Source organism: Canis lupus, chromosome X (genome assembly GCF_011100685.1).
Source record: "Canis lupus familiaris isolate Mischka breed German Shepherd chromosome X, alternate assembly UU_Cfam_GSD_1.0, whole genome shotgun sequence".
Lineage (NCBI taxonomy): Eukaryota > Metazoa > Chordata > Mammalia > Carnivora > Canidae > Canis > Canis lupus.
Window position 1 is genome coordinate 105,099,165 of NC_049260.1, and position 18,968 is coordinate 105,118,132.

At 43.5% G+C, this 18,968-nt stretch overlaps 1 protein-coding gene across 2 annotated transcripts in view; it reads right to left on the minus strand.

The window, feature by feature from the left end:
* The window catches only part of GPC4 (glypican 4), a 117,335-nt gene that overhangs the window by 79,269 nt on the left and 19,098 nt on the right, over positions 1-18,968 (minus strand). The gene's annotated exons all lie outside the window — the stretch shown is intronic.

Sequence of the window (18,968 nt, forward strand, 5' to 3'; positions counted from 1 at the left end):
TGGAAGAGTTCTTCGGTCCCTTCGTGCGTGAGATTGGGGCCTGCCTCCTCGAGGAGGAGGCAGGGAGGCTGCCGGTCTCTGCCTTGGCTGCCCCCACGGGGGACGCTGATGGGGAGGCGCCACGCAGATTCTTGAGGCATGGAGCCTGCGAGTATGAACACAGACAGCGGTGGGCGCGCTTTTTCTGGAGGGCCCTCAACCTGAGAGCCGCGGGCCAAGCTGCTTTGTTCCAATTTCTTTTCACTCTCAGATCCGTGTGGTTCAGACTCCTGCCGGGGCCCCCCCGATCCCGGATTTTTCCTGTTTCCCCTGAAAAGCTGCTGGTTTGCTACCATGAGCACCTAGCTCCCAGGTCCTCAAAATCCTCAAAACCCTGGGGAAGGGAGGCATTCGGGAGAGAGAGAGGAAAACATACCCAAGGAAGCTAATCTATACCAGGACTCCTCCAACTGTGGGATCATGACCTCCAAAGAAACCGGAGAGAATTTCAAGGGGGTCAGAGGCCCTGGAGCCCAGAGCCCAAGACCTCCCAACATCTGTTGTCAGTGAGGGCAGAGTATTCTTTTGTAATACAATTTCCTCTCCTGCATCACCACCAATATTCTTTTTCTAGCCCCCATGTCTACCCAGCACCCCCTGCCACATGACCTCATCTCTCATTACTATCCAAATTATTGCCTCATTACATTGTCCTGTATTGTTCATTTCCCTTGGCAGCAGGGCTGAACTAAGAATTTTAAGAGGAATTCTACACATTTCCTGCCTTTGCTGCCCTATCATGAACACCATCTATCAGTTGGACCTTCAAAAAATATTTTATGATGCTAATATTAATAGTTAGCAACATCCACTGAGCACTTGTTATGTCTCAGGCACCACGCCAAGCACTATATTATCTGTATCAGCTGCTTTGATCATCTCAATTCTAGGAGGGAGGTACATAACTTACTATTTTACTCCCTTCTACATATATGAACACAGGAGCAGAGTCACTAAAGAACTTGTCTAAGACCAGAACTAGTAAGTGGCAGTAAGGCTCCACAGCCTACACTGCTTTTCTTCATGTTTTAGTGAGATATAATTCACATGTCATATAATTCACCCATTTAAAGTGTGCCACACATTGCCTTTTAGTGCATTTAGAGTTGTGTAACAATCACCACAATCAATATTACTCCCCTCCCCAAAAGAAACCCCATACCTTAGTCATCACATCACTTCCTGGGACCTCAGCAGCCAGCCATCAGCCACTGATCCTACACTCTCTCTATGGATTTGCTTGTTGTGGATCATTTCTCAGAACTGGAATCATACAGTATGTGATTCTAAACCTCTACCTGACACTGAGGAAGAGGATGTCCACTGACAAACTTCAAACCCCTGTTCCCCAAGCCAAATCCATATTACCAACAATTTCCCCCACAACATGAGACAGTATACATGGTTTCTGTTATTGGCTAGAGGTGAAATTGGGCAGGGGGTTGCTGGAGCCCTTGGGGAGTTATTAGGAGACAGCATGGCTCAAGAAAATGAGCACAGCCTCTGGAGTCGAAAAGATCTGTGCTCACCTCACACACTGCTGATGGTAATGTAAAATAGTACACAGTCACCATGGAAAATAGTTGGGCAATCCCCCCAAAAAAGTTTAACATAGAATTACAATGTGACCTGGTAACTCCACTCCTAGGTATACATACACAGTTGACCCCTGAATAACGTAGGGGCTTGGGACACCAACCCCCACCCCTACCAATGCAGTCAAAAATCTGCTTAAAACTAGATACCCTGAAAACTTAACCACTAATAGCCTACTGACCAGAAACCTCACTGATAACACAGTTAATGCATATTTCGTATGTTATATACTGTATTCACACAATAAAATAAGCTAGACAAAAGAAAATGTTACTGAGAAAATATAAGGAAGATGGGGCAACTGGCTGGCTCAGTTGTTAGAGCATATGACTCTTGATCTTGGGGTTGTAGTTTCGAGCCCCACACTTTGGAGTAGAGGTTACTTTAAAAATATAAAGAACTTTGGGGAAAAAAAACCATAAGGAAGGATGAGTAACATTAACAGTAATGATTTTAAAAATCCACAGGGCAGGGGATCCCTGGGTGGCTCAGCAGTTTGGCGCCTGCCTTTGGCCCAGGGCGCGATCCTGGAGTCCCAGGATCGAGTCCCACGTCGGGCTCCCGGCATGGAGCCTGCTTCTCCCTCCTCCTATGTCTCTGCCTCTCTCTCTTTATCATAAATAAATCAATAATCTTTTTTAAAAAATCCATGGGCAGCCCCAGTGGCGCAGCGGTTTAGCGCTGCCTGCAGCCCAGGGCGTGATCCTGGGGACCCTGGATCGAGACCCACGTCAGGCTCTCTATATGGCGCCTGCTTCTCCCTCTGCCTGTGTCTCTGCCTCTCTCTCTCTCTGCATCTCTATGAATAAATAAATAAAATTAAAAAAAATAAAAATAAAATAAAAATTAAAATAAAAAAATAAAAAAAAATCCACAGGGCAGCCCGGGTGGCTCAGCGGTTTAGCACCACCTTCAGCCCAGGGTGTGATCCTGGAGACCCGAGATCGAGTCCCACGTCAGGCTCCCTGCATGGAGCCTACTTCTCCCTCTGCCTGTGTCTCTGCCTCTCTGTGTGTCTCTCATGAATAAATAATTAGAATCTTAAAAAACCTCCACATATAAATGGGCCTCCACAGTTCAAACCTGTGTTGTTAAAGATCAACTGTAGTCAAGACAATTGAAAACAGGTGTTCAGACAAAAACGTGTGTGTGAATGGTAATAGCACTATTCAAAATAGCCAACAAGTGGAAACCCAATGTCCACCAAATGACAAATGGATAAAACATGTGGTATGTCCATGTGGCGGAATAGTATTCAGCCATAATAAAAAGAAATTAAATACCAAAACATTATGCTAAGTGATAGAAGCCAGGTACAAAGGCCAGATTTTTTTTTAGGATCCATTTACATGAAATATCCAGAATCGGCAAAATCCATAGAAACAGAAAGGAGATTAATAATTGCCAATCTGGGAGTCCCTGGGTGGCTCAGCAGTTTATCACCTGCCTTCAGCCCGAGGCGTGGTCCTGGAGACCCGGGATCAAGTCACACATCAGGCTTCCAGCATGGAGCCTGCTTCTCCTTCTGTCTGTGTCTCTGCCTCTCTCTCTCTCTCTCTGTCTCTGTGTGTGTCTCTCATGAATAAATAAATAAAATCTTTTAAAAATTGCCAATCCAATGGATATGGGGTGGGAGAGGAGTAGTAACTTAATGGGTGCAGAATTTTACTTCTGAGAGGATGAAAATGTTCTATAATTAGAAAGTGTTGACAGTTGCACAATGCCGAGAACATACTAAGTGCCACTGGATTGTACCCTTTAAAATGGCTGAAATGGTGAATTTTCGGGATGCCTGGGTGGTTCAGCAGTTGAGCAGCTGCCTTCTGCTCAGGGCGTTATCCCAGGATCCAAGATCGAGTCCCTCATCAGGCTCCCTACAAGGAGCCTGCTTCTTCTCCCTCTGCCTATGTCTCTGCCTCTCTCTCTCTCTCTCTCATAAACAAATCTTTAAAAAAAAAAAAGAAATGGTAAATTTTCTGTTATGTGAAACTTACCTCAATAAAAAATAAATGAAAGAGTAAAAAAAGTGGGGGGATACCTGGGTTGCACAGTTGGTTAAGCGTCCAACTCCTGGTTTCAGCTCAGATCATGATCTCAGGTTCATGAGATTAAGCCCTGTGTCGGGTTCCAAGCTCACTGAAGGGTCTGTGAAAGTTTCTCTCTCCTGCCCCAGCCCTCCCCACGCTCACTCACACTATCTCTAAAATAAGAAATAAAATAAGTAAAGAAATCTTAAAAAGAAAGATACTAACACTTTTTTAAAAATTAAAAAAAAGAAAATCCTGGGGCACTTGAGTGGATCAGTTAAGCATCTGTCTTCAGCTCAGGTCATCATCTCGGGGGGGGGGGGGGGGCTGGGGGGGGTTCCTGAGATAGATGACCCCCACCCATGCATCAGGCTCCTTACTCAGGGGCCAATCTGCTTCTTCCTCTCCCTCTGCCCCTCCCCCTGCTCATGTGCTGCTCTCTCTCAAATAAATAAATAAAATCTTCAAAGAAAACAAAATCCTGGGGCACCTGGCTGGCTCAGTTAGTGGTAAGTATGACTCTTGATCTCAGAGTTGTGAGTTTGAGCCCCATGCCAGAGGTAGAGATTTCATTAAAAAAAAAATTTCTGGTGATCCCTGGTGGCTCAGTGGTTTGGCGCCTTCCTTCAGCCAAGGGCGTGATCCTAGGGTCCCGGGATCGAGTCCCACATCAGGCTCCCCGCATGGAGCCTGCTTCTCCCCCTGCCTGTGTCTCTGCCCCTCTCTCTCTCTCTCTGTTTCTCTCATGAATAAATAAATAAAATCTTTTTTAAAATATCTTTAAAAAATTTTTTTTTCTTTTAAATCTGGAGTTCAAATCTCATGCTGCCTGATCCTGTGCAAGGGGCAGAAGTCACAGTTCAACTGAGTGCAAAATACATTTGACGATGTTTTTTGTGAGAATTAAAGGAGGAAATACATGGAAATCAATACTGACACTTAGAAAGTTCTCAAGTAAGCGAAGCCATTGGTGAGCCAAGGATCAAAACCACTGCCCTCACTCTAAGCAAAGAGACCAGCTCCTTCCTATTCTCTACCGGAAACAGTGACATTTCTATCAACATTTCTACAGACAACAGAGTGATCCTAAGTAGCAAATAACAACAGAAAAATTGGAGGATCCATAACAACAGGACTGCTTTGAACTGGAGATTGGAGAATCCAGAATTTTCTTTACAAAACCTTTTTAAGGGACACCTGGGTGGTTCATCGGTTGAGTGCATCTGCCTTTGGCTCAGGGCGTGGTCCTGGAGTACTGGGATCCAGTCCCATATTGGGTTCCCTGCGTGGAGCCTGCTTCTCCTTCTGCCTAGGTCTCTGTCTCTCTCTGTGTCTCTCATGAATAAATAAAAATTTTAAAAAACAAAAACAAAAACCTTTTTAAACCATCAGACCCCAACCTAGAGGGCCCATTCCCAATGAAGCACAGCAACCTCATAAATTTGATGTAGCTCCTGGATAGCAAAAAGTTTTAAGGCTAAGAATCTCAGTCAATCTACAGAAAAACCCAAGGCTTTTCAAGAATAATAGAGCCACTCTGGATCCAAAGCATCTTTAGTGAGGGGGATTATAGGAGATGATACACACAGAGCAGAGCATTTGTAGTTTGTGAAGAATCCTTCCCTCCAAACAGAAAATAAGGTATTTCTTTCCTGGAACAGAAGGGCAGCATTTTATTGTCATTGTCGTCAGAGTGCTTGTCTATGTATTTATATGCGATATGAATGTCTATTTTTGAAAACTAATTTCTCTCTAAGGCACTGTTTTCCCTTTGGAAATGAGTCTTTAACATGATCAAAAGTTTCCCGAGGAAGAAATGGTTTCTATAATCCATAAGAGGAAAAATACACAGAAAGAGACGCAGACACCACTGAATATAGGCCTGTTAAGATTCATGCCAGACTCTGGAAAGACATGCTTCTAATATGCTTTCAATGACTCTATGAAGACTGTTCAAGGAGGGCTTAAATATGCGGCCAGCCCTAGCTCACCTGGCTCCAAGGAAGCCTTCTCACCATTCCACACTGGACAATGCTTCATCCACCACATCAGCAATTTTGAGTAAGCAAGAGGTCAAACAATCCAGCATACCCCTCAATATAAAACCAGAAGTCAGCTCTCTGCATGTTACCTGGCCCTCCCACGCAGCACAAGATGCCCCTGGTGAAGGGATCGACTGGTGCTAAGAGTCATGGTCAGTGGGTCATTAATGGCAGCAGTTCAGACAGCACAAAGGAGATCATCTAGGAGAAGCTACTATGAGAATGAAAGGGACCTACTATGCTCAAGAATGCATAGTAGGGGGGCTCCTGGGTGACTCAGTCAGTTAAACATCCAACTCTTGGTTTGGTTTCAGCTCAGGTCATGATCTCAGGGTCCTAGGATCACGGGAGTCCACTTGTACCTCTGCCTCCCTCTCTGTTCCTGCCCCTGCCTCCCCCCACCCATTCACACTCACACTCTCTCAAATAATCTTTTTTAAAAATGAATGCATCAAAGGGTATTCACTAGAGCCTGCTATGCTATAACACTCATTTTGAAAATATGAATTTGTTCCAATGTGACTGATACCTTAAGAAATAACCTGAGCATGTGAATTTCACATTTGCTAATGTCACGTTTCACTTTTGCCTGCCATATTTGTTGTACTTATGTATTTCCTAATCACTTAGCACATGCAAAACTATGCTATTTTTTATTAGGTTCTTTAGTTTTTAAATGTGCTATTATGTTTTTTAGTGCTGTACTCTAGCCCTAATCTTCTCATGCCTGTGGTTTTACTGCATGATTCTGCAGAGCACAATGGTCTTTAGGAATTAATATGTTACGTTACAGCAGGACTAACTGTACTTTCCTGCCAGGTCTGTGAAGTCAATAGGTTGAGTGGCGGGTGCACACTTAGTTGATCACTAACTTTTTACTTACCCTTTCTTTTTTTTTTATTTTTAAAGATTTATTTATTTATTTATGATGGGGGGGGCAGGCAGAGACACAGGAGGAGGGAGAAGCAGGCTCCATGCCGGGAGCCTGATGTGGGACTTGATCCCTGGACTCCAGAATTGCGCCCTGGGCCAAAGGCAGGCACTAAACCGCTGAGCCACCCAGAGATCCCCTACTTGCCCTTTCACCAGAACTTCAGGTTAATAAAAGTGACTCTTTTGCCAAGCCCAGGGGAAGGTGTACCAGGTATGGTCTGCTTAAGACCCTACATATCTAAGTGGAAAATGTAACCAAAATCAAACTTTCCAGCTGCCAGTCAGAAGGGACCAAGTTAACATCTGTCACAGGATCAAATAATATCAAGAGTAATAAGAAAAAAAATAGCAGGCTTAAAAAATGGGGCAAAGATGGGCAGCCCAGTTGGCTCAGTGGTTTGGCACTGCCTTCAGCCCAGGGCATGATCCTGGGGTCCTGGGTTCGAGTCCCACATCGGGCTCCCTGCATGGAGCCTGCTTCTCCTTCTGCCTGTATCTCTGCCTCTCTCTCTCTCTCTCTCTCTCTCTGTGTGTGTGTGTGCCTCATGAATAAAAATCTTTTTTTTAAATAAAAATCTTTTTAAAAAATGAGGCAAAGACTTGAGCAGATATCTCAAAGATCTACAGATGGCAAATAAGCATATGAGAAGATGGTCCACATCACAGGTCATTGGGGAATTGTGAATGAAAACAACAATGGGCTACTGCACACCAATGAGAATGGCCAGAATCCAAAACACTGACAATACCAAATGGTGCTGCAGGTGTGGAGCAACAGGAACTCTCATTCATCGCTGGGGCGGGGGGGGGGGGGGGGGGGGGGGCGGGATGCAAAATGGCACAGCCACTTTGGAAGAGAGTTTGGAAGTTTTTTATAAAACTGAAGATACACATACTCCTTGGTATTTATCCAAATGAGCTGAAAACTTATTCTGCACAAAAACCTGCATAGAGATGTCTAGAGAAGCTTTGTACAAAATTACCAAAATCTGGAAGCAGCCAACACAGCCTTCAATAGGTAAATGGGAGAAACAAACTGTGGCGATCCAGACAATGAAATATTATTCAGGGCTAAAACAAAGTGAGCTATCAAACCACGAAAAGACATGGAGGAAGCTTAAATTCCTATTACTCAGTGAAACAAGCCAAGCTGAAAAGGTTACATACTGGATGATTCCCACTCTATGATGTTCTGGAAAAGGCAAAACTACGGGAGACAGTAAAAAGATGAGTGGTTGCCAGGGGTTCGAGGGAGGGAGGGAGGAATGACCAGGCAGAGCACAAGTGATTTTTGGGGCAGTTAAACTCTTCTGTATGATACTATAGTGATGGACACACATCACTATACATTTGTTCAAGCTCAAAGAATGTACATCACCAGGAGTGATCCCTGACATAAAGGATGGTCTTTGGGTGATGAGGATCTATCAGTGTAGGTTCACCAATTTTAACAAATGTCCCACTCTGGAGCAGAATGTTGATAAAAGGGGAGGCTGTACTTTCTGCTCAAATTTGCTCTATGAACCTAAAATTTCTCTAAAAAAATAAAGCCCATTGAAGAGCTCTTAAATCAAAGTAAAAATCCCTTTCAAAAACATGTATGCTCATTATTGTAGCAATGCAACATGAGAGTTTTCCTCAGAGAACTCAAAATGCACAAAGAATTGCACTTTAATGTATCCAGATGAGGGCAGCCCGGGTGACTCAGCGATTTAGCAGTCTCCCAGAGACCCAGGATCGAGTCCCACCTCAGGCTCCTTGCATGGAGCCTGCTTCTCCCTCTGCCTGTGTCTCTGCCCCTCCCTCCCCCACCTCAAATAAATAAATAAAATCTTTAAAAAATAATGTATCCAGATGAACCCACTACCAGAGCAAACAGCCATGCACAAGATAAAAGGCCTAATGAATCGTGACAATCTTGATTCCTGTATAAAAAGGAGCCATGCAATCTTTCTCTTTTTCATGGCAAGAGTAGAGCTACCCAATTTTTCAAAGTTAGTCTGTCCCCGGGATCCCTGTGTCACACACAGTCCTGTCCTTCAGCAGAAGACCAGAGCAGGGCCACAACCTGTTGTTAAATCTGCAGGGAATTAAGGTCATTTCCTTTCAAAGAAAGTTTTTTACTGAGGATCTCAAAGTTCAAACTTGGAAAGAGGAAAGAGAGAGGAGAGGAACTTTCAGGTTGCTATAAATGTCTCTTTCGGTCTTCGGTTTGAAAGGTTACATAAGGATGCACAATTACCTGAGTAGGAAGGAGAGCCCAAGCCAAAAGCAGACTCCAGGCATTGTTCTTGGCACATGTAAAGCATTTCCAGAAAGCTTCAGAAGGCTTCAGACCTTGCACTATGGAACTACGTGTACAAGCAGGGACCTTGAAAGGTTCCAAGTCAGGTATCACTCCCCCAGGGTGTCATCAAAGACCTTAACAGGAACCAAGAGCCCTAAGATGTCATATCTCAAGCATACTCATCCTCACTCCCTCTTCAAATCTCTCACTAGCCAGAGCTCCCCTTTCTGACCCACCACCTGAAGAAGAATATCTAGAGTATCTGGACTCCACTTGAAAACTAAGGCCTTGGGATGCCTGGGTGACTCAGCAGTTGAACATCTACCTTCGGCTCAGGGCATGATCCTGGAATACCGGGATCAAGTCCCACATCGGGCTCCCTGCATGGAGCCTGCTTCTCCTTCTGCCTAAGTCTCTGCCTCCCTCTCTGTGTCTCTCATGAATAAATAAATAAAATCTTAAAAACAAAACAAAAAAAACTTAGGCCTTCTCAGTACAGTCTCTAACCCTGCTGGGAAGCACTGCCCTTCAGATGCCTCTCACCTCTACCCCAAAGCCCTTTGGAACTCAGAGGCCACACATCAGAGCCTGGAACCACATGCTCAGGCTCATACTCAATGTATATCTGCTTACATCAAAATATTCAAATGTATCTTGATACAGGTAACTGATGCCTCAAGAGCCTGATTATTATTTCCTCACCAATCTCCTGTTCTTTTTCAACTTGTGGACAAATAAAGTAAATGGATTTATAGGCAACACAACCTCTGCCTCACAGGAACGTGTCTTTTTTTTCTTTACAGTAGAGAATTTAGTCCAAGGATTTAGTACATTTAGTTTGAGCATTTTAGTACTGCTCGCAGACTGGGGAGCCTGCAGTAATGTCTGCGAATCAATTTTTATGGGGTGGCAGGGGAAAAGGAGCATAAAAATATTTGTCATCGTGATGGTCTTAGGAAACACTGAAGAATTCAGTTGTTAAACATCAGGAACAGTCAAAAGAATTGGGCTCATTTGGTTTTGAATTTTACTTAAGAGTACTTATAATCAGAACAGAAGTAACTGTTGTTTTTTTTTTTCTGAGATAGGCTCTCTGTCCAATGTGGGGCTCGAACTCATGATCCTGAGACCAAAAGTCCCACAATATGGACTGACCCAGCCAGTCACCCACAGAAGGAACTGTTTTAACAACGGCAACACCTCACATTCACATTATGCTGAAATGTGCATATATATATATAATCTTCACATATATTATGTTGTCCTCACCCTAAGCTCTGAGGGTATAATCCTATTTGACAGTTAGGGAAACTGAGGCTCGGTTTCCAATCAGAAAAACAAAGATGAAATCTGCTTCTAAGAGGTTGGTGAGGCTGGGAGAAGGCACGCAGAGCTAAATACTGGAAGTGCCCGGCCCCCGGCTAACCAGGATGGGCACTGCAGTCCTCATTAAAATGCAAGCCCTCCAACTGCTGAGAGCTGCTGAGCTGCCCCATGTCCACCTCCCGGCCACAACTAATGTTTGATTTGTGGATGTATTATAGATGCATATGTATAATTAGGCTAATGCTAAAATTAAAAGACATCCCTAAAATAATACCAGTTTGACAGAGGGATAGGGCCGGGATTTGGGATTCACTGAGAGCACGGATAAGGGTCCTTTGTACGGTAGCCTGCCTATGCGAGGGGCCTTACAGGGGAAGGGGAGGCCACTACACAGCCGTAGGGACACTAGAGTCCATTTTACTTGGGGTTTTTTGTTGTTTTCTTTCTTTCTTTCTTTTTTAATCTAAGCAGTTCTTTCAGCGGATTCTAGCAGGGACACAAATGGAATTGAAAAATGTTTAAACAAAGAATACATATTTGCTTGTTCAAATTAAAATGACTTCGAGGCACATTATCAAGAAACTTTATCTGTAAAGTAATTGGGCAAAGCACAAGGGCTCTTAATTTTAACACGTAATGTTTCAGAGAGAATGAAAGGGACATGATTTTATTCCCTTTCAAAGAGCAGCAATAAAGACCCTGATGATCCTGTATTACACACGATATGCAGCTCTTAATGCCATTAATGGAAATGGGAGGCAGGTGCATATACTCAGAGACTAAAGAACAACCTGAGAAGTGGCTATTAAGTCAGAGATCTGTCTATTCAGATCCCCCCCCCTTCTGCCCTTGTTTTAAGGACCAGCTCAATAACTGGCAGAGTTGTTAAGGCATTAATAGTCCTAATTCACGCTGACACACTTGAAGGAAAAGTATCTATTCTGTGAGTACAAAGGACTCCCCCCTTCGTCCAGTTTCTAGTCTGTTTAGTTTGTTTTTGAGACTAGAGCTAATTTTATGCAGAATTAGATTTTCAAAAAAAAAAAAACCTCATCTGTTAATCCACCCAGTGCTTTGGGACCCCAAGCTAATTCTCATGCCTATTAGAGATCAGATTCTATCATAATACTCAGGGGAGGGGTGGGGGGGAGCAGCCAGAAGCCCCCCCCCCCATCCCTTCAGTCAGGGAATCCTCGTGCAATCTGGCACGGTGGTAGCAAAAGCTGGAATGTGCAGTACATAAAGGAGGGGTCCCTACACCTCTGGTCAACAGGCCGCTTAAATCTGCACTGACTTATGATCAGCCAGATCCTGACAGGACCCTGTTTTCACATATGTCCACTAAATCTTACTTGGCCACAATGCATTAGCCTGCATTCACAAGAGCGAAGTGGCTTTATGGACAAAAGCCTACAGTTATCCCAGGGGTGGGCTGAAAGTCTCTCCTTTGGTCTCCCAGTATTTCCTGTTATTGTAGTAATGCTGCATGAAAGACAGCAGTAGGTTTCAATTATATGCTGCAAATAATTCTCCCGAAACATTTTGTAGTGATATTAGTTCCTTGTTGTTTATCGCTGCCAGAGTGGAAATTGGAAGCAATTCTGGTGAATAAAGGTTAATATCTGAACATCAAGTAAATAAATAAGAGTCCACAGAAGACTAAATGAGATTTCCACCTTGTTAGTGAATTAGGGTTTATGGCTTTAAAATGTTATTCTCAAATTCTTTCCTGAAAGGTTTAGGAATAATTATATACCACTTAAAGGACAGGCAGGGCCAGATAAACCTAATAAGTCTATAATTTGTACTAGAGGCAGGGCTTCCTGTAAATGCGAGCTGGATTTAATTTTATCATTTGTACTTTGAAATGTTTGTTGATTATTAATCACATGGTATGTCAGACTTCTGAGGCTGCAGTCCCTCGTTCTTCTGATACATGAGGGCTCAAATGCGTGAACAGGGTTCCCCCAGTAAGCTCATCAGTTACTAACTTTGAGCATCCATTCACACTCAGCTCTATTGCCTTCATGTTAGACTCAGGTTTAAGAACTAGATGATCAGAAGCTGGTTTCTGCTAACACCTGCGTATAATCTAAAAGCCATTTTCTTGATTCTACTGCTGGGCTCTCCTATAGCTAAAGTAGGTAGATAGTATCATATCCTTTCAACAGATAAAGGCACTAGAGATAAAGGTTTGCAGCTAAAGGCACTTTAGCAACTCTGGGCATAACAAGTTAGGTGGCAGACTAGAATGTGCACTTATCCAGGAGCACAAACAGGCAGAAGTTCTTACTTTTGAGGCTTCACACTGAGAAGACGACCGTGCCTATACCTGGCAGTGACCAGTCTTAACCCTTGATGTTTTCAATCCACTTTATATCGAGGGAAGAATGTGCTTCAAAGTCTAACCTCCCCACTATTAGATCAAAGCACTATGCTAAAGATGCCGCCTTGGAAAGGGCTTCTGGGAATATATGCCTTTTTTCATGTGAAAGAAGTGGAGTATTTTTCAAATCAAGCTAATAAACATTTCCTGAGACTCTGTACTGTATGCAAGGCATGATGGGATTATAAAGCTGAGTAAGACATGATACCAGACTTTGGGGAGCTTCTGACCCTATAGAGGCAATAAAATCAATAATCAATTTTAACATAAAGTATTATTCCCTTGAGAACTGAGACTGTCTCTTATTCATTTTTTTATTTAAATTTTGTTAGCAGGGCACCTTGGTGGCTCAGTGGTTGAGCGTCTGCCTTTGGCTCAGGTTGTGATCCTGGGATCAAGTCCTGCATCGGGCTCCTTGCATGGAACCTGCTTTTCTCTCTGCCTATACAGTGTGTGTCTTACTTGTTTTTATATCCCTACTACCTGACACTTAGCTGGGCACACAGAAGATGTTTAATAAATGTTTATGGAATAAACGAACAATTCACTATCCTGATGTCCATTCACTTCTTCACTTACTCATTCACAGCAAAATGCTATGGGGAAGAAGGAGAGATGTCCACCCACGGGTATAAGAGAAAATGGATGTGAAGGTCTATGTGAGATGAGCGGGATGTTTCATTGTCACAAGTAGGAAGAGGCGACAGTTCCCACTACTCCCTGGGAATGAGTAGTCTGACTTGGCTACGTATAGATAAGAGTACAAGGTGTGGGAAGAGGGGAACATAAATCTGGGAAGGTAGAAAGATCAGGGATGGATGGGAGGGTAAAGGGCCTCTACCTCCGGTGACTGCTGTGACCACAAAATACACATGTGGCCAGCACCACAGATTGTGGGTATGTAACCACTATGGGTCTGACGGCTATAGAAACTATTCTGAACACAATGATTGATCATTTGAGTTAGGTTTTCATGCAGAAACTATGGAAGGATACCTATTTGGATGTTAATACCTTGCAGTTTACAACATACTGAAGGAGGAATAGTTTGATTCAAATTCCCACTCTGGACTATGCATTGAGACAGGGGAGTGGGATCTCCGCGGCTGCTTTCAGAAGTTTGTGTGCAACATTCCAGGCACCAGCCAGATAACCAAACCATAAACATACACATGGACTGAGGCAGCCTGTACTGCCAAGCACCCTACTTTAAGCAGACAGGCACATCCAAGCCAGCTTTCTCTTTAGAATCCAAACTTCAGAAGTATGCCTCCAGCTTTCTCAAATAGCTACTTGTCCTAGCTATTTACTTCAAACTTAAAAAAAAAAAAACCCTTTATGAAATAAGGTGTCTTCTGATGCAGATCTGACTGTATAGCTAGACCCTGGGATAGACTGCCTTCCCTGGCCCCCTCCCCAGCCCCCTCTTCTTGGTCTGTTCCTTTGCCTCCTCTTATCCACCTGCTTTTCCTTCTTAATTAATTAGCACAGAGGAGAAACATGCTTATTAACTACACGAATGTCTAGCCTAAGACAGATGGGAATATAGTGACACATAGCCTATCTGGAGCCTTGAAATAAGCCCCCAAAGGCTCTGATCAGCCCAAGTCCAAGGGCTGGAGTCCTAGGAGAGGCCCTTCCTCACAACTTATGTGTGCTTCTTGGCATAGAGTTCTGATGAGCTTAATGCTACGGTTTCTAAGACCACAAGGGAAGCAGCCAAGAAGGAGGGACAGAAGTGACTAAAAGCAGGCATGCTGACAGCAGTACAGAATGACAGCTGACGGCAAGGAAGGAGACAAAAACCATTCAGAAAGCTCAGTTACCCAGAACTGCTCATTTCAAGGTTTTATTGTATTCAAGAATACATATGCAATGAGGAAAGGGCTTTCCTCCTATTCCTCTTATCTTTCCAGATCATCTCATCAGCTCTCAACGCCTTTGCAGTGAAAACACAGAATATCAGAGCTGGCCAGGATCTTGGTGACCAGCTAAGTTCAAAGCCCTCATTTTCTGAACACCAGGAACGGGGCCCTAACATGCTGACTTCCTGAATGCCCATCACCCAGCCGGCCAGTGGCAGAGCAGGGAAAAGCACCCAGGTCTCCTGGCTCCTGGCCCAAAGCTTTCTTCTTCCTGGCAGGGATATGCTTCTCTGCTTATGTTATAGCTTGCGTGCACTTAAAGAACAGCAAAACAAAACAAAACAAAAATCAGCTTGCTTACAGTATAATGAATCTGAAATTCACAACAAACTGCAAAGACAGTAGCTTAGAACTTCTGAAAAGGTCAGTGAAAGGAATTAAAAGCTCTATATATGTTGTCAAGTTCCTAGAAAGCCCTCCCTAGTCACATTTTTATTGCTGTTATTGCTATCAATTGCCCTCACTTAGAAGACGGAAACATCTTTAGTATCGGGGCTCTAGAAGTTACAGTGAATTTGTAAAACACCATGCAGCAAGCCTCCCTTCAAGGACAGAAAACTTTCTCGGCCTCAGCAGATGGCCCCTTTCCACTCATTGTTACCATAGAGTGCTAGCACAAAAAAGCAATGTGGACTGCTTTTACTCCCTGCATTCACTCTCCTGATCATTCCCCATCTTCCCAGGAGGCCACTGGTAAGTCAGGATTGGGAGAGCAAGAGAAGAAAGTCTGGAAAAGAAATACCTGGATCTCAGATCCCTTTAGTTATACACTGGTGTGGTTTTGGTGGTTTCAACTGGTTAGCTCTTTAAATTGGCTCGCACCCTACATCTTGTTCTTAATTATTAACAGGGCTTTAGTCTGTTAAATGTGCTACAGTCGACAACACCAAAAAAAAAAAAAAGTGTTCAAGTACAGAGGGAGGACATGGGAATCAGAAAAACTCTACCTTTCTTCAAACTACCTGGAGTATTATTGTATAATTCTGGGCTGTGCACATGAAGCAAGACATAAATTGAACTGAAGGCTCAGAAGAAGCGGAGGGGGGTAGTCTAGCACAGGGAAGAAGATTTAAAGGGATTTCTACATAGTAGTAATTCTTAGGACATCATTAAGTCCCACGAGCCCTAGGTGTGACAGTCTACCAACAACCAAAGGTTACAAGTGGGGAGTCCTTTCACTTATAACTCATCCAGAAGCCACTGGTCAATCTGCTGTCCCCTGTAGCTATTATCAGCTAAAGAAAGCGTAGCCAAAGCCACATCAGGGCTACTGGGGGAGAGTCCTGAACACCAGGGTCCCTGGGACCATGTGGACACCACGCTGGCCTGGACTCTCAAAGGGACAGCTCCTCCCAATAAGGATACCGAGGCTGTGAATGATTTATCACTCCTGTGCATTACAGGAAACTCATCTACTCTGTCGCCTCTTCTGGGTCCTCACTCTGTTCCCATAGAGGGTACCCCAGGAAGAGGCAGAAAAGCCAGAAATGGCCCTGCCCTAAGAAAGGTACAGCTGTCTTACAACCATAGACCTTACTGGCACACTCCTCTTTCAAGGCCCCATTGAGGGAGAAGAGCATAATAATCATGCGCCATTTGTCAGCCCCAAAAGCAGCAGCTACCCACTCTCCTCTTCCCCTGCACCCCCCCTGCATGCCCCTCCTCCTCCACCCCACCCTTTAAAAGCACCTCTTTCACCAGCCACCTGTCAAAATAAAGCAAGCTACGGATCTTTCAAAAACTGACACTGGAAAGAAGCCGTTGGACAATTTCTTTCCAGGACCTGTTGAAAGATAAAAGACGAAGCAGACAATTTAAAAGGCGAGACTGTACCCTCCCAATCACAAAGCTGAAAGCAGACAAACCGTGGAAGCCAATGACATAGGAAACGCCCTTTGACCAGAGGCAGACATTAGGCATAGCGAAGTTATTTTCCATAAAGAATAAGAAGCTGAATTAAGCCATTTCACAACTAATAGTCATAAAATCTTTTCATTGTAAAAAAGTGGGAGAGGAGGGAGAACGGAGGGTTATTACGAGCTCCTCCTTTTAGAAACAATGACACTGCTTTCTAGGAAGTTCTGTTTAGATGACAAATGTTTTAGGAAGCGTTTTGTTTGGGTTGTTTTTTTTTTTTTTTTTTTTGCCTCGTTTTGTTTTGTTTTTTTTAAAGCAAGACACACAGACATGTGGGAGACTCTGCTCCAATGAAAGAGCAGAAGAACCACAGAAGGAAGGCCCTGCCCTTCAAGCAACTCCTTTCTACTCACGTTCGGGCTGAATCCCCTCCCACTCGCCAACATTTCAGCTGTTTCTGGGAATATGGCTGAATGAAGTTTTTAGGAACCAAAGTAGGTGCAGGTTCCTGCCAAGAGCTCAGAGAGGGTACAGCTGGGAAATGCCAGGGAAAAAGTGAATTCTTAGGGCTGACCAGCAACCCGAGTTAAACCTCAGATTTCCTCCCCTTTCCCTCCCCCTGCAGACCTAGAACACAGCAGCCTGGTGTGTGCTGCACTTCCAGTAGGCTTTAGGCACCAGGGAAGTTTCCTGCTTTTACACCTTCTGAACATTTATAAAGCAAGCAAACAAGAAACTCATCGTAAAACTGAATTTTTTTAAAGATTTATTTATTTATTCATGAAAGACACAGACAGAGAGAGAGAGGCAGAGACATAGGCAGAGGGAGAAGCAGGCTCCTCACAGGGAGCCTGATGTGGGACTCAATCCTGGATCCCAGGATCATGACCTGAGCTGAAGGCAGGCACCCAACCGCTGAGCCACCCAGGCGTCCCGTAAAATTGAATTTAAGGAAATCATTCAACAGAAGCCTAACGTGGAAATGAAGATCATCACTATTGTGCTCAATATAAAACCAAACACAAACATGCACACCTATACAAACCACAGGAAATAATCTCAACGTCCACATGGGGAGCCCAGAACAGAGTATACTACATTTACTTCAGGGAATATTACACAGCCATTTGAACTGTACAGAACAGTGTATAACTGTAGAGGTACTTTTCATGGTACGTTAAAAAGAAGAAATATACCAAGTAGTGTGTACTACACTTTAAACCAAGTGCGAGACGCCTGGGTGGCTCAGCGGTTGGGTGTCTGCCTTCAGACCAGGGCGTGATCCTGGAGTCCCGGGATCGAGTCCCACATCGGGCTCCCTGCATGGAGCCTGCTTCTCCCTCTGCTTCTGCCTGTGTCCCTGTGTCTCTCATGAATAAATAAATAAATAAAATATTTTAAAAATAAATAAATAAACCAAGTGCAACCGTATGCACATGAGTAGGGACTGGACAGCGATCCGCAAAGGATATAGAAGTTATTCTTCATTATTGTCATACCATCTTTCCAATTGGAAAAAATGTAACCTACCATAAACCATAATCTCTGGAGGCCAAATAACACTATAACACTACACAGCTCAGTGCCAGGTTCAAAGTCCTGAGGGCAAGGAGAAGAAAAACTGGCCAAAGGAGCAGAAGAACTACAGTCCAGATCTCCCAAATGGTCTGAATTCCTAGATCTCAAGTGGCTTCAGCCCACAGCTTTGCCTTTCCCCCGGTGTGCAACTCTCTGGTTTTCTGGTCCATTCCAGGTGGCTGTGTTGGCGGTCATCACGATGTTATTAGCTACTTCGCAGGACAGTTTGGACTCAGAAACCAAAAGATATGAATTCATACACAAAAGAAAGCAGTTACCAACAAAGAAGAGTTTGATTTTTTTAGACTGAAGACAATACCATGGACCAGAAGGACTGACCGGATTTCTCAAATCTCGTTTCTTTGGATTTCATGGCAGATCAGTACAAGAAATGAAATCACTGATGACACTGATCATTACACTGTTCACTGTTTGGCTGAAGAATCTACATAACAAATACTTTCTAGATTTAGCAAAAAGAAAATGTCTCACCTAAGGAGCTGTTAAGGCTTCTTTTTATCACATAAACAGAAAATGCAGAACCAGTTTAGGGCCCTGTTTTACCTCCACTAACTGCAAAGCCTACTAGTCAAGTATGGATGCCTCATTCCCTGCAATAATTGCCTTGTTTTTCAAGTTCTTTATTCCATCTTCCCTCCATGTATCTTTTTATTTTTGGTTTATATAAAATAGTACATAACACATTGAAAAAAAGACCCATAGCAAGTGCTCGGTAAATGCTATCTACAGTTACTGAGATAATAATTAACAACACATGATTGTACGAATCTTGTTGAATATGGACTAAATAATTTTAAGTATGTAGGGTTTACATCATTACAATTAAAATTTTAAAACCTTGGAAGAAAATGACATGACTTCTTCAAGTGTCAGGCTCTGCCAGATTTTTAAAAATTAAAGACATATTGTTGAAGGATGGGTCACTAGCTCCTTTCAAAACTGCACCCTTGA